Source organism: Haemaphysalis longicornis, unplaced genomic scaffold (genome assembly GCF_048455015.1).
Source record: "Haemaphysalis longicornis isolate Haplotype H1 unplaced genomic scaffold, Haemaphysalis longicornis Haplotype H1 scaffold_12, whole genome shotgun sequence".
Lineage (NCBI taxonomy): Eukaryota > Metazoa > Arthropoda > Arachnida > Ixodida > Ixodidae > Haemaphysalis > Haemaphysalis longicornis.
In genome coordinates, this window is record NW_027526225.1 from 27,484,379 (window position 1) to 27,500,050 (window position 15,672).

The 15,672-nt window shown below is 46.7% G+C and overlaps 1 long non-coding RNA gene across 1 annotated transcript; it reads right to left on the minus strand.

Annotated features, from left to right (window-relative positions):
- Positions 1–6,349: 6,349 nt before the first annotated feature.
- LOC144162519 (uncharacterized) lies at positions 6,350–15,672 on the minus strand. Its single transcript, XR_013320686.1, has 3 exons — positions 15,564–15,672; positions 13,024–13,126; positions 6,350–6,783 (listed from the first exon to the last, which is right to left on the minus strand). It is a non-coding gene; the product is annotated as an uncharacterized LOC144162519 (long non-coding RNA).

Consider the following 15,672-nt stretch of genomic DNA (forward strand, 5'->3'; position numbering starts at 1 on the left):
AATGGGTTTTATTTTTCGAAGTAAGTTACCGTAGACTTCGGCCGCGAACAGCAACGGCTTCTGTGTGCTCTTGCACAGGCGCTGCGCCGTCGTGTTTACGGATTTTAAATCTATATTGCTTCTTTTCTTAAAGCAAAGTTGTAGATACCACACATACGGTAGCTGTGTAGTCACGGACTGCTGTGGGCCTATCGATAATACAATAAAAAACTGAAAGAAACCAAGTACGCGTCGTTCAGAGTACGCTTAATGAATCCGTTGATTGCTCTGAAATGCACAGAACGCTAAAAGAGATAGCCCAATAGTATTGTCGTTTCGATGAGTGGGTACATACTTGAGAACATCTAGAAACGCTGCAGAAACGCGAAGGACCAAAACACGAAGAGATATACGTTGCACCATGTGTCTTTCTGCTTCCACGCTTTGCAATCCTTGCAAAAACAGGAAGGGAAAAATGAACAATGAAACTGATTTTATCACACGCAACAAAAAATTAAAAAATTTCAATGTTACGAAGGGAGACAAAGGAGCGTGGTCCAGCGTACAAAAATTTTTTTCGCACTGCGATGTGCAGCACACGGAGGAAACAGAATATTGCCTCGTAGCCAAGAACGACGCAAAGCTTTTCTGAACGCAGCGAGCTAGCGATGAACAGATGAACGTCGATAAAGTGAGTTGCGCGGCATTTGCTATGCATGCATTACTCTTGGAGCGTTATTAATTTCAGATCCATGGAACTAGGATCGAGAACATTGTCGAAGAAACAAAAAATCAAGTTAGCGACAAGGTGGCACCCTTTACATATCAAACAATATTTCCCAACGGGACGTACGACAAAAAGAGCAAACGGGCGCTCCGGTTGAAACGCCAGATAAGAAACCGGCATCGGCCACGCGCGGTTACAAAACAAACAAAACGAACCCTAAGGGATAACTCGCGGAAATATAAAAAGCAAAAGCACAAGGACGTCCCAAAGCTTTTTTTACATGCGAGCCTGAGCGCAAGGTAATACAAATTTGCAAACAGGTAATGAAGCACCGCTACAACCTGACTGATATGACAAAAATCCGGCTTTAAGTTAAACTTGTACAATTCTAGGTCCACGATGCTCTCAAAAGGGTACATTGCTTTTTCCATTCTCACACACAGTGCATTTCCACACACTGTCGCACACTTATATAAATCGAAGCTGAAATCTCACGTTGCTGCCTTGTAATGGCGCCCCTCCATTTCTCACACAGCTGCCCGTCGCTCGGTCAACAGAACAAGGAAACATTTTCTGTAGTATCGTTGTACAAGGAACGACATCCCGGGACGCAACACATGTTCGCCATCGTCGTTGCTCTACTTAAGTCGCATCACAAGAGCGCGATATGCACGTTACATTTTATTCCTGCAGAAAACAAACACAACTCGCCGCGGCTCCGCCGTTCGAGCCAGCGCAACGCCGCCCGAGGAGTGACCTCAGTGAGAGGGTGGCGCCACCACGCGGCGGCCAAATGCAGCATATGAAGCTCTCCCATTGAGTTACGGAGCAGTTTCGTGACCAGTAAAAGCATTGAAGGACTCTGGTAGTATTAACTCTATGGGGAGGCGTGTCCGCGCCGCTGATGCACGCACAGCGCTGCGCAGAGGGCGCTGCCAGCAATCGGAGCGCCCGAGCCATAGAGAGAAACTCTATGGCCCGAGCGGCGGGAGCGAGAGCGGCCGCCGGCCGGCATGTGCCGCGCGCTACTGCCGCGGAGACCGGGCGCGCATCGGGGTTTTACGGCCAGTTAGAGCGGTGAAATCCAGCGGCTCGGGGTACATCAGCTCACAATTGAAGCTGCGATAGAACTACTATAGGTCCTTTTAATTTCGACGGCCACAATTTTTCGCGAATCGGGCTAAAAAGCCTAGGCTATTTGCGGACGCTTACCTTCGCGAGTGAGACCGAAGGATGAAACCGCAGCAACGAGAGTAGCCGTTTCGCTACCACCGCTGGTACCATTATTTCGCGCATTGTTGAGACAGTGAGATTCGTTCCAGGAGAGCCCGGCGGCGCCACACGCAGTGTTTGTGCTAACTGTGAAAACTACGTGGTTATCCCCGAACGTCATGTATTGAAGGTGGTCTGCATGTACCCGTCCTGGCTGACTCGAAAAAAAAAAAAAAAAAAAAGCTGTACTGAAAGGCTTTACCAAAAAACCCGTTCCTAAATACTTCTGGCCGAGCCCTCCTACTTCCCCTAGGGAGGGGGGATGTTAAAGCAAGGCATATGGTCATTGAAATAAATAAGCCTTAAGAGCTGATCTTTTTTAATTTCAAACAGCCGCAAGTAAAATGATTGGACATAACACAGATGTTCTCCCTTGTTGCTTTCCATGCGTGCGTCTCCCGATTCACTCCGAGTATGCGGGCGATCAAAAAAGAAAAAAAGAAAACCCTGTGTAATGAAGAGTGCAAGCGCAGTTACTGTTTGGCAGCCTGGTTCTAGTGAAAAAGTTTCCCGCACTCTTCAAGTTAGCGAATTTTCCAAATCGTGGAATTCACAAAAATTACAGGCGCGCAAAATAGAAGCTATAGTACCACAGTTTCTGCCTGTTGATTGAAAGTGCCAAAAACATCATATGCGTGCGTACATTCTTGTTACTTTTATTCGGCATTTACATTTAACAGATATTGCCAACTGAGGATCAGCCTTTGCCTTCTCGTTTCGCCCAGCAAGCACGCTTTTTCCGACCCCGCGACTGCACGCTGTACCGCGCCAGCCGCGGCGGGCCGTGGCTCAACGAAACAAAGGAAGCGACAAGTGTTTTCCGGAGGCAGCGTTCGACGTGCGATTGGGCCTAATTAATGAACGATGCGAATTGGTCAGATTCCGTTCAAGCTTCAAAGTGTATACAGTAATTCCTCGTTATAACGAAGTCAGCAGGACGGCGGAAAATTTCGTTATAAGCGGTATTTCGATATAAGCAACCACTCGAGAAGAGCTTAAGCAATTGAGCTTTAACTGCGCCACAACTGCAAGGAACCAAAACACAATGTATTCAGAGAAGAACAACTTTATTCGGTTGCAAAAAGGGAAGTCAGTTTTGGCTGTTTCAAGTTTTTGTCGGGCACGAGCAACCCCATCTCCGATTTGACCAGCAATGAATGAGGCCGTGGTCGGCGCCCATAAAAGTGGCAGTGGCTGTGGCCAATTTATAGGGAGGCGTGCGGGCGTCACGGAATGATATGCGAATTTCGCGCTGGAAACCACCGCAAATGCCGTGGCTAGAGTTGTGCTTGTTGCGCTCAAAAAACGATTACCCGCTCACTCTGGGTACACAGCGCAATCACGAAAACTGACGGTTTTCGCACCAGAGGCTTAGCATGATCACTGGGCAAAAACAAAAGTTTGCAAAACAAGCGCTTTTCGGCGTTCCCTTGTCAACGACACTGCTAATTCTACGGTTCGAGTGTCGGTGTTCGCACGCCGTCGCGCCCACGCCACTGACCAATGTCTAGGAACAAAATTTAAGGACCGTACCACGCAGTTGTATCGTTTGTCTAAAGTCGGATGACGCAAATCGAGCATGAACTGGCTCCAGAAAATCGCGGGGAAAGACCAGCTTGCGTTGACCGGCCATGTTGACCGCCTGACTAGCCGATGGGTCGCCGCCAATGGGCGACGCCTCCGCTCGGCACTTCTTTCTATGCGGGTCAGGCTCTTCGAGCGCTTCGAGTAATGCGGCCTAAAAAGCATGCGTTTGGGTTGGGACCAGAAGAAATTTCGAATAAAGCGATATTTCGAATAAAGCGATCTCGTTATAACGAGGGAATACTGTATTTGACTCCCAAGCAAAGATAAGTGAGGATGGCTCCAAAGCGCCTCAAAAAAAATTATGAAGCACCCTACTACAACACAAATATTTTCACGCTCTTATATATCCACGAGGTCGCGGGTTCGATTCCGGGCCGTGCCGCCCGCTTTTCTGATGGAGGTGAAAAGCAAAAACGCCTGTGTGTACGTGATTTCGGCGCATATTAAAGATCTCCAAGTGGTAAAAATTAACCCGGAGCCCTCCACAATGGCGCGCCTCATCGCCTGCGTTGCGTCGGCGCGTTAAACCCTACAATCAATCACTTATATATCCACGGCAGTGTACGGCGGTGGTATACACAAAAACGCTTCTTTGTTGGATAACTTAGTCGAAATACCGGCAAGGGCGTCCGCAGAACTTTTTGCAAGGGGGGGCATCCATTAGCGGGGTGGGGGGGGGGGGGGGGGGGGGGTACGGTTGGATAGCACCAAAAAGGCGCTATTTGTGGTTACAAAAAGTACAAACAGCGAATTAGAACCAGACTTGGAGGATATACATTGGATTTTATTACCGCACAAAGAAATAAAGTTAACAAAAAATGCGAAAAGTTACTGTCACTTTGTAAAGAAGAGTGGCCAGTCTCGCTGCGTGAGGGTTCTCAACTCGCAGCAACTGATCACCAGCACACAGTACAATACATTCACATACATAGAACTGCACTCCGTCAATCTTCCTTGAATAGCAGCTGCAGACGCCTCGGGTATTTCTGGGCAAATTGCGAGATGACATGTGCGATGAAGTCTGTTGAAATGGCTCAAGCAATAAAGATGCTACTCGCCTCCATGGCTTTCAATGCAGTCCAGGCGTACAAGCGTTTTGAGGGGCTGATTTATAGGTTTTGTTTCGGGGCTTGGGCGGTGCCGACATTTCGCAATTTCGAAGGAAAGGGGTGTACAAGGTGGTGGGACGGCACGGGAGGATGTTACACTCTCCCTACTAGGTGTAGCGGTGAAGATGGCTGAAAGTTTGTCCGAAAACTGAAGTTCTTGCGGTAAGACTGCATAGATCTAGAGTTTAGAAAAAAAAAAAAAAAGTCAAACCTTTCAGAATTGTTCGCTATCTTCAATAGCCAGCACAGACAGTCTGTTTCACTGCCGTCACATGACCGGCAATGTTAGTCAGTGTCTAACGGTGCAATGTTGTCCGCAGTCCTGAAGGGCGTTCCATACGGATACGCAAAACCTGAGTGTGCTAATCATTGGAGTTGCGTAGATTGTTGCGCTAGTTGGTTCACGTATACATAATTAAAAAAAAAAACTTTGCGCTAAAAGACGGGACAAAGGAGAGAACGTCGGTGTCGTTCTCTCCTGAGCCCTTAAAATTGGCCCTTAAAATGAGCCCTTAAAATTGGCTGAAAGCGCCCATACCTACGAATGCAGCACAGCGAAGCGCCGTCCGCTGCACTGCTCCCCACGCCGACGCGTATTCCGGTTTCGGCGATGCATCACCCACGAAAGGGAGAAAAGGAGGAGTGCGAGAGGGAAAGGCGAAGGGTTGCGGGGCTGTTCTGCCGGCGCACACACTCCCCGCTCTTGGCCCGGCGGCCGGCCGGCAGTGAATACCCATTTCTTTCCTCCGTGTGAAGCGGCAAGTGTTTCATTCGCGCGTTGGATTTCGCCTTCTGGGACGGCTGCGCTGTTATTCAACCACACTCCTAGTTCTGTATATTTTAACGAAGTTAGAAGTGCTTCAACTGTGTCTGTGTTGGATTTCGCGTCCGCTTGTGATACCCACCGCTGTGCATTTCGAAGTGCTTCAACCGGGTCGTTTGATTAAGTTTTACGCTGCAACAGTGTTCTAGGTAACATTACCTAAATACTTTGTAATCCGTGCTGTTTTGCAATCGCAGTGTAGCATTCACAAATCGTCGCGTGAACGGTTGCTACGCAAGCGTGCATCCACAGTTCACCCTGTGATCGGCCGCCGCTGTGAAAGTCAACCTTTATTATTAATGAATTCCTGGAGTGTGACAAATAGAAATTTAGCTTAATGCCCCATAAAGTTGGGTCTAAGTCACGCTGGGAATACGCGATAAGTATAATCACTTGTAGCCCACCTCGAACATTTTGGTACTCAGATTTTCTGACGATTGCTTTCAACCTTGTCACGATGGTTGCACTTTCTGCCCTGCTGCTTTTTATGCGGTCGCACAAACAACCGGGTTGCTTGTTTTGTTTTTTTCTTTATCGTATATCTAGCGCTCCGCCCAGACGAAACGGCAGTTGGCACTAAAGTTTTGCCCAGGCACAATTAAAACTGTGAAATACTCCTGCTCTGATCTTCGCCTCTTAGATTTAGACACGCAGGACTACCTATTTGCACCGGCTCCTCTTCGCGATCGTGTGTTCACGGGTCTTTTTCTTTTTTGCTTGCAAGCCCCAATGGTGCTAGCACCCACATTTATTTGCGAGTTGGACTATGAAGCCTCCACTGATGACTTACGTTTGTCCACACACACTGACCAAAACAAGCTACAAGGGGCTTTGGTATCCAGTATTCTTACGCTGGAGCATGCTTAAGGCATGTGATCACGAAAGCACTTAAGTTTACAGCAAATACAGGTTCTCAAATTGACTGAAAAACTGAAACATAACATTAAGCCTTATAATTATTTACCTAGTATGTGTGCTAGTTCTGCATCAATTGCTAAAAAAAAAAAACCGGAACACATGCTAATGAATTGATCATGAAAAAGTGACGTAGTGAATAGTAAATCTGTCTGCTGAAAACAATTTTTTAATAAAACTACAGATTTGAATATCGATTACATGTTGCAATGTATGGGCATATGAAACAGCAGAAACCAAGTCCCAAAGCTCGAAAATTCTTTATTAAATGCTTTATAACCTCAAATATACATACAATATTTTACGTGCCCATCACGGTTTAGGCCAGGAACATCTTGGCTCAAAACTTTCCACAATTTCTCAGTCAGCACCTGCAACACCAAAAGAAACAAATAAACGCTTCCTTTTACAACCACACCACAAACGTCAGGTGAATCTAAATTCACAATTGATGGTGTATTTTGTCCCATATAGGGCTACATTAATATGTACACAAAAGTTAGTTTAGCCAGCTTTTGAACTATTCTAACTGCTGATTCTGAATTTTTTTTCTACGTGACACCAGAGATCCTTTGCTGATGCAGTCTTGTGTCTAAAACCTGCTTTAGTCCCTTCACACCAAATGGTATTTTTGACTTTTTTGAGAATTTGTACAAGGCCAAATCATGGCTTACACTAGTAGGATTAAAGTTCTGAGCTAGACTGCTTTGATCTCTGATCTCGTTAACAAACTGCACTGCCTTTCCCAATAGCTAAGCAGGTGCTTACAGTGTATCTGACAGAACAGCTGTCACACAATGGCCATACAGGACAACTGGGTCGGTTTATCAGTCAGGAATTATATGAGGGGGCACTAGGCTGAGCCCAACTCATCGCACCACTGCTGCAAAAACAAAGTGGAAAAAGATTCTATTTCGGGGGTTGTAGTTGCCGAGGCCACTCTTGGGCTATGAAGCGTGACACAGTGCTAGGTTCGATTCACGTTAATCCTGACATTTGGGTATCTTGACACGCACTGAAATCTCCACACACGGGCGTTTTCGATTTTTTTCTTTTTGCCTTCACTAAAAAAAAGGAAAAGAAAAAGTCCTTGGGCTCAGCTGCACAATGCTTTAGGAACTGCGGCTGCTGCTCAGGCACAAGTTGGAGCCATTACTTGACTAGGCACAAATCCTCAAGAGTTGAAAACGGATTTCAGCGCAAAGCGGCAAAACAGCACTTTATTAAAAACAAGAGAAGTGGGAAAGACCTTATAACAACACGCGCTAAAGAACGACCTCTTTGAATAAACACAGTGTCACTTTGTAAATCGTCAATGCCTAGATAGCATATCCTTCATGCACAAGTATACTTAGTTGCTCCTTTAGACCGACAACGATGGCCAGAAGAAGTCAGGCTGCTGCCTTGCACGCCTTGTACTTGCTGCTTCGCCTTAATATTACCATGTTAGGAGCCAAGTATCTGAAATACCCATCTGTTCGATGCTTTGAACGTGCCGTCTAGGTGCTGTCGTGCAGTAATCCTCATTGGACGACGAGAACGAATGCAAATTAAATGACTCGCGAGCGAAAAATGACGTTACCAAAGTTGATCAGTTCGCGACTCCGGCACCGCTTTACCATTGAGCCAATGCTGTCGACTTGTTTGTAAACAACCTGTAATTTCTCCGCGCCACGTAACATCATTGATAGTGGTTGTGGACTGAAGTAGCGTAGAAAACCGGGCTAGTTGGTGCAGATTCATCTTCGCAGCGCACAAATAACGGGACAAAAAGGAGGATAACAGTGGACAACCAACGAACCAAAACTGAATTTTTGTTCGTTGAGAGACAAACGCTCTCAAGTACCGCTCTCTTCAAGATACGCCAATTCTGCATCTAAAAGTGCTAAAGACAAGCGCTAACACACGAGTCAGACATTTTTCGAATTTTATGTGCTTCCACTATACTTCCCTCACCTTTTGTTCATCGTGCGAGAACAGTACCGTTGTATCATGAAGGAAAAGCATACAACCACAATCTTTGCAATGGGTGGGAAGAGGGCCAGAAGGCACTCAGTGAACTGGCCAACATCAAAGCGACCACAATTGAAAGGAATGCAATAAACCACGTTTAATCTAGAAGGAACAACCTGTTTCTCATGTTTCACACCACAGCTGTTTGCTCGGCCCTTATTACTAATATTCTTTTCGATGGCGGGACAGCAGCAGTTTAACTTAATTTTGGCTGAAAACACCACATTGATGTTATATCTGCACCCCACTTCTTTCAAGCGGTGAGATACATCGTGCAGGTACGAGATTACAACTATCTTTTCCTTCACAACATCACAAGCAGGAGACAAGTTTTCTTCACCAAATCCAACAACTGAAGACAGGCCGACCCAATGACTCCGTCACCGTAGCCAGCACTTTTGGGTCCAACTAACTGTTCACCAGAGCTAGACTCAATTAGGTGAAAACAAGACTGAAAACAAAACAAGATGGCTGACCTGAGGCAGTTGACAATAATCCCATATTTTGCAATCCTAGAACGTGCTGATGAAGACTTCAGTAAAGGCTTCTTCGATCGCGGGCTATAGAGCCAACATACATGATTCTGCCCAAATTTTAATAACAGGTCCAAAAACTGGATTGTTCTTTCGTTTAGCGCCTTGGAGATAAAGGTCAGCCTAAATGCGTGACGTTTGAATGCTTTTAAAATGTCACCACTTTTCTTGTAGGGTCATAGTTTCCACAAAGTACTAGGTAATCGTCAACATACATGAAAATTTTATTTGCCAAACCCTCCAAGTCACGTTCCAATACACGGTCAACATGAGCCAAGAAAATGTCACTAACAAGGTGAGGAACTTTGGAACGTCTACAGATTCCAGATCTCTGCACAAAGACACTGTCACACCATCCTACAATAGTTGATGCTAAGTCCCATGCCAAAACCTCGATGGAGTCATCCGTCGCCTATATTCAGGATGGTGTTGCTCTGTGTCACAAGATAGATGCCGACACGTCAGAAACTGGCAAAGTAGGCCATGTGCAGAAAGGAATTGCTGATGGCACTTTCAACCTGCTTGTTTATAAGGACTGCACCAGCACAGACGGCATCATTACAGAGTGCAGACCGTTTAAACATCTTGAAAAGGGCTTCGCAGCCTCTGGTAAATGTTTCTTTGGTTATCAACGTAACTAGTTGATGCATTTCTTTTTGTTATTCCCCCCACTGTAATGCCAACAGGCGCTGTGGGTACCAAATAAAGTAAGAAAGAAACAAGCGAAAGCTCACTGCATTGCCCCACAGTTCACTCGACTGCCTAACACGGCTCCCACATCCTATTACGAGTATACCACTCCACTGGAATTTGCCCTTCTTTGTTCGACGACTTAATGAAAATAGTACGCCGTGAGCTGGAGGCTACGGCTATGGCTGGCCTACTAGCCCCGACCCGTGAATGAACGTCACCTTCCATCTCCCTAATCCATGCGATATACAGCAAGAGCTCGCAAGCCACACCATTCCACGCATTTGCTCTGTAGCTCACCCGAAAAACGCTTTCACTGTTCCTCGTGTCTTAACTGGTCCCCACCAATATGCCCCACGCCATTTTCAGACACAAAATTCCGAAGAGTGGAGTACTCCTGAAAACAAGCCAATATGCTTCCACTGCTGTCACGGTGGGCATGTGGCCCGCTACAGCTTTCGACATTGCCACGCTAAGCCTTCGCCTCACCACAAGACTAATCAATGCAGCTCAAGGAGGTAATACTCCATCTGTGACCTGGACGACAGATCCTCTATTAACCAAGGAGTCTAAGCCCAATTTACTAGACGTTACTGTTGATGGTGTTGCAGCCCAGGCTCAAACTGACACAAATGCTCAAATCTCTGTAATGAGCTTAACCCTCCGCTGGCATCTCCGCAAAGTTCTGACGCCACCCATGCAAACATCTGTTCGAGTTGCCAATGAGAGCACACCTTCAATTGCCGGAATGCGTACCGCCTGAATATGGATTGCCGACCACGATAGTGTCGTTCTCTTCACCGTCCTTGAAAAATGCCCCCATGACATTATCCTCAACGTCAATTTTTTTTCGAACCGCTCTCATTGACTGTTCTGCGGGACTTCTCTCTTTTGAATTTCCTTCTGCCAAAAATGCTCAAAAGCACCGTTCTCGTTCCACAGATTATGTCCATTTGCTGTCAAATGCTGTAACATACATGCCCCTGTGATAAAGCCCACCCGTTTCTCACAGTTATTTCTCACCAGATTGTTCGACAAGCCGAGCGGAAGCTACTACAAGCACATATCCTTGAGTGCCGCCAGAAGCTACGAGCTTTGGAGAAGCAAACCTTCTTTGCACGCCGGCAACTTGAGTATCTTATTCCTGAGGACTTCCCAGATGTGCAGCTGCACACAAACTTCACTGCTAGCATGGCAGAAGGCCGTCATAGAACGTCGCAAGAGAGGAAACTGCAAGCATTCCGGCCGGACGTGCCACAATGCACCCAAGAGGTCATCAACCTATCTCCGTACACACCGAACGAAGAGGAGGCTAAGGTTTTGTCCCGTGGTGTGAATTTTGACACGGAAGCACCCCCGGAGCCAGGAAAGGTGATTTGTGCGGTCGAACGCGTGGTCGGCCAGCTTCCCTCTGACGTACGGCAAGAAGCGCGCACCCGTGCTATTGGTGTGCTCTCTGGATTGCGAAGACATTGTGCAAGACTGCATTTATCGGTAGCGGAGAGGCAAGCCATCAGGAGCCTGCGGAATAACAGCAGTATCGCAATCCTTCCTGCTGACAAAGGCAATGCCACGGTCTTGCTAGATAGCAGTGACTACCACACGAAGATGTTAGCCCTTCTCGAAGACCAGCAGACATACGCTCCTCTAGCCCGTGACCCAACTAGCAGGTTACAGTCGAAGCTTCAAGAACTGCTAACCAGGCTTTTCAAGCTAGTCCTTCCGCACCACAAGGGCCTCTACTACAGGTTACTGTGCATGAACGGTTCAGCCCCGGAAATCTACGGCCTGCCTAAAATCCACAAGCCTGGCGTTCCTCTTTGGCCTATCGTCGACTTCTCGAGGTCACCGCTCTACCGACTATCAGGCTACCTTCACCAAGTGTTGAGCCCTCTAGCCGGTAAGACGCCCACGCACGTCGGAAACTCGTCCTCTTTTGTTTCGAAGCTTAAGGACGTAACTCTAACTGAAGACGACGTCAAGTCTCTTTTCACTAGTGTCCCAGTGGATCTGGCAGTAGCCATGTGCGAAGAAGCACTAAACGCGGACATTAGTCTTCCCGATCGCACTCCCTTTGACGTCCCCGAGCTATGTGAGTTGCTTATGTTTTGTCTGAGCAACATTTATTTTTCTTACGGGGGAAGCCCCTATCAGCAGACCCATGGCACGGCGATGGGTGCGTCCATATCAGTTACTACGGCCAATCTAGTTATGGAGGCTTTAGAGGGGAAGGTATTGGCAACCTTCACACCGGCACTGAGGTTTTTCTGCCGCTATGTCGACGACTGTTTTTGTATTTTAAAAAAGCAAGATGTCCCATGTCTTCTGGACAGCCTCAACGCCCAGAATGTGGATATACAGTTCACCGTGGAGTTCGAGCAAGAGAACATGCTTCCCTTTTTTGGATGTTCTTGTTCACCGCGATGCGGGCGCTCTCTCCTTCTCAGTGTACAGGAAGCCCACACACACGGGTTGTTACCCCAGTTTTGAATCTTGCCACCCTCTCGGCCACAAGACATCCGTTGTGTCGTCCTTGATAAAGCGCGCCGTACGCATCTGCTCAGATGACAGTGCACTGAAACGTGAATTAAGAACGATTCGCCGCGAACTAATCGCCAATGGCTATCCTAAGCGACTTATTTGCCGAACCAAGAATAAGGTACTACAGCAAAGAATGGCCAACAACAGGACATTACGAGCACGTGCAGCCATCCCCTACGTCCCAGGAATAAGCGAAGCATTGTCGCACGTCTTTTCAAAATACGACATGCGCATTGCCCATGTACCGACCAGCGAGCTCCGCGACGACTGAAAGAGCACCAACGTGATGTAAGAAATCATAATCACATGACGAATGCCATTGCCATTGCGGAGCACGCGCACAATCATTCCCACAAGATTGACTGGGAGAACACCGCAATTTTAGCTAAGGAAAAGAACACATCATCTTGGCGTCTGCTAGAGTCACTTTTTATCCAATCAACGCCAGCCGCAATGAACCGGACGGATGGGACTTTGCCTCCTGTCTACGCATGCTCTCTACGTCATGTGCTGCCTATATAATTGATGATGATGGCTTGTCTTACGTAGTGAACAAGGAACCTGTATGTGGTTCCGAAACGTCAATATAGTTTTATTCTTGGTCAGTGTTCGCTTTTCTTTTGCAAGTTATTATATGGTCTTCCCTATTACAGATGCGCTGCTTCTGTGAAACGTCACTCTGCCACATATCATCATTACTGTGGTAGAGAACCAAACCTGCCTTCCCTTTCAGTTTTTCAACTTCAGTTTCACACCTCAAGTCCTTCCCAAGGGGATTTCGCTTGCAATGCTGTGCCCTTTCTGCCATGAATGCTAGCACCCCTGCAGATTTACCTCCTGCAGTGCAGGCGTCCCATCAAGCACCATCAATCAAGGCAGTGGCTGCTTCAGACCTCCCACCGGATCATACCACCGATCTCCCTCGTCTTCTGGATTCCTGCAAGGACATCTTCGACTTGGACAACCATTCACCAACCCAAACTTCTGCAGTCACACATCATATCAACACCAACGATGCTTCACTAGTGTACAGGTGGCCCTATTGCGTATCACTTGCTGAACGACTCGTCATCCAAAAGGTAAAAAAAAAAATGCTCAGTAAGGATACAGTTGAACCATTTTCCAGTCTGCGGGTGTCTCCAGTCGTGTTGGTCAGAGAAAAAGATGGGACGTAGTGCTTCTAGATGGATTATGCAAACTTTACAATTATGAAGAAAGGCCTTATACAGTGGGATCTCATTGATACAATTCTGCATAATACGTTTTTCTTTTCATTCCAAGCCAAAATCCCTTAGAAATAATGCATTTTCGTGCATTTGATACGATCACATTTTTGCTAAAAATTGGATAGCACGACCACGAAAGTGAACCTTGACCATTTTTAGAAACCTTACATTTATTCTTCGGTATACTAGCTCAAACCCCATGTCAACAACCCATGACCTGCATGGCAGCGCCGGTTCTGCGACAAAAACACTGCTGCCGGGCGTGGGCGCTCTGTTCAATGAGGATGATATGTGAGGCGAGGCAGTGTGCCATCTAGTGAAACATATCATAATCATAGAGTTTCTCACTTTTATCATAATCGAAGAAGAAGGTTCCAATGCTCTTGGCAGTCGACGACTTCCCTCCCCAACTTCTCGCCATGCTCTGTGCTTCCTGCTCCGTTCTTTGTTCTCTTTCTGCGCTGTTCCTGTGTTCGGTGGTGTTGCTTATGAGGCTATTTTTGTTCTTGTTCTATTTGACTAGTCTTGTTCTCCTTAGGCTGCCTTGTTGCTGTGCGGGGTGTGCTGCCAGCTTGTGGCAATGTAGAGGAAACGGAAGGCACTCAGTATAAAAAGAAAAAGTGGAAATTGTACAGAAATTGGAAGAAAACCCGAAGAGGAAATGCGTGGATTTGGCACACAAGCTCGGTTTGCCAGTGTCAATGCTCAACACTATTGCCGGTCAGCAAGAGGAACTTCAAAAGAATCTGCAAGGCCCTGATGCGAAACAAGCACAAGGTGCGAAGCATGACCAAATGGAAGACATCCTGCTGACATGGTGGGAGGAAGTTGGAGCGGCAGGATGAACGCCGATAGGTCAGTACTACGCGAAAAAGTTGACAACACTGCGCTCTCCTTGGGCATTGAGGACTCCAAAGCGTGTGGTGGCTGGCTTCACCAATTCAAGGCACAACGTGAAGTGTCATACAGAACAGCGTCCGCCCAAGTGAAAAATACCAGCAGCTTTTTTTTTATTTTTACATTTCCGGAGAATTTTCTCCCAGACTTCGAAAAGAAAGTGCAGCACAAATTTACCAACTACTCCACTGTTGCTCAATAAAATTGAGTTGCTGACGGAGAATGCAGCTAGATTTTTCTCCTTTTTTTTAACAAACTCTTTGGATAATACGATTTTCACATAATGCTTTTTATTTCCCGGTTCCCCTGAAAAACGTATCAACGAGATTTCACTGTACATGATACATAGACAAGATGTGGCTGGCAACTTGTGGAGGGAGGTAACTTCGTGCAACCAAAGCCCGATTAGTCATGCTAATTCCTCCTATATTTCAATATGGTCTAACACCAGCTACCCCACTTCGGCAGAGCCAGTGGGGAACATTTCAATACTACTGTCACTGTGTACTGCAGAACGAACATCCATCCCGCATTTAAAAACCCTGCATACGAAGCTGCATCGCGCAAAGTTGTTCTATGGCCACTGAATGTCCTCGCTGAATGTCAAGGAAGCGTCCTCACCGACGCGCTTTGGCGTTGTCTATCAGCGGATTCGTATGTATACAAGCGTTTACAGCAAGAACGGTAAATATATTACTACGCCCTTCAAGCACATATCGGCAAAATGCGATTACTTCGCCGCGTTCGCAGGAATGAGCCGCACAGTAGAGAACACAGTCGTAGCATACTAGCAGGAATGAACGCATCGTACGGCTTCTTCCACGTTTCGTCACCCCGTGACTACAGTTTACCTCAACACCAATTTATAACGCACGCCCTTAAAGAGCTTACACTCTAAAAAGCGCTACAACCTTTCTGGTAACCTTGAGTGAATGTAAAAGCGTAGCCACCGCGCACATCACGTCGTAGCTAGCGCCGACTTCAATGCGAATGCGGTCGTCGACGCGGCTACGTGAACGTACCACTGACAGCCTCAAGGAAAGTGTATTTGGGGGCTCTAGAACAACGTATTTAAATTTAGCCCATGTTTGCGAATAACAAATGATTCCTTGAGTGCTTTAGTTACATTGTCATTCAGAATGTGCCTAGCAAGTTATGTCCAACATACGGAGAGCGCACGGCATTTGCAGTACACGGACAGGTATATGATTACCCGTCCCTCTTGATACCAGCGCTTAAAAAATATCTTACCTTTCGTTTATGACGCAAAAAGATGCCGAGGAGAAAGCAGCAGGTTTCGTCAAATACAAGAAATCGATGCTGGCACTCTACTTGCTCTAGTCTACTTGCGCTTTGAAAC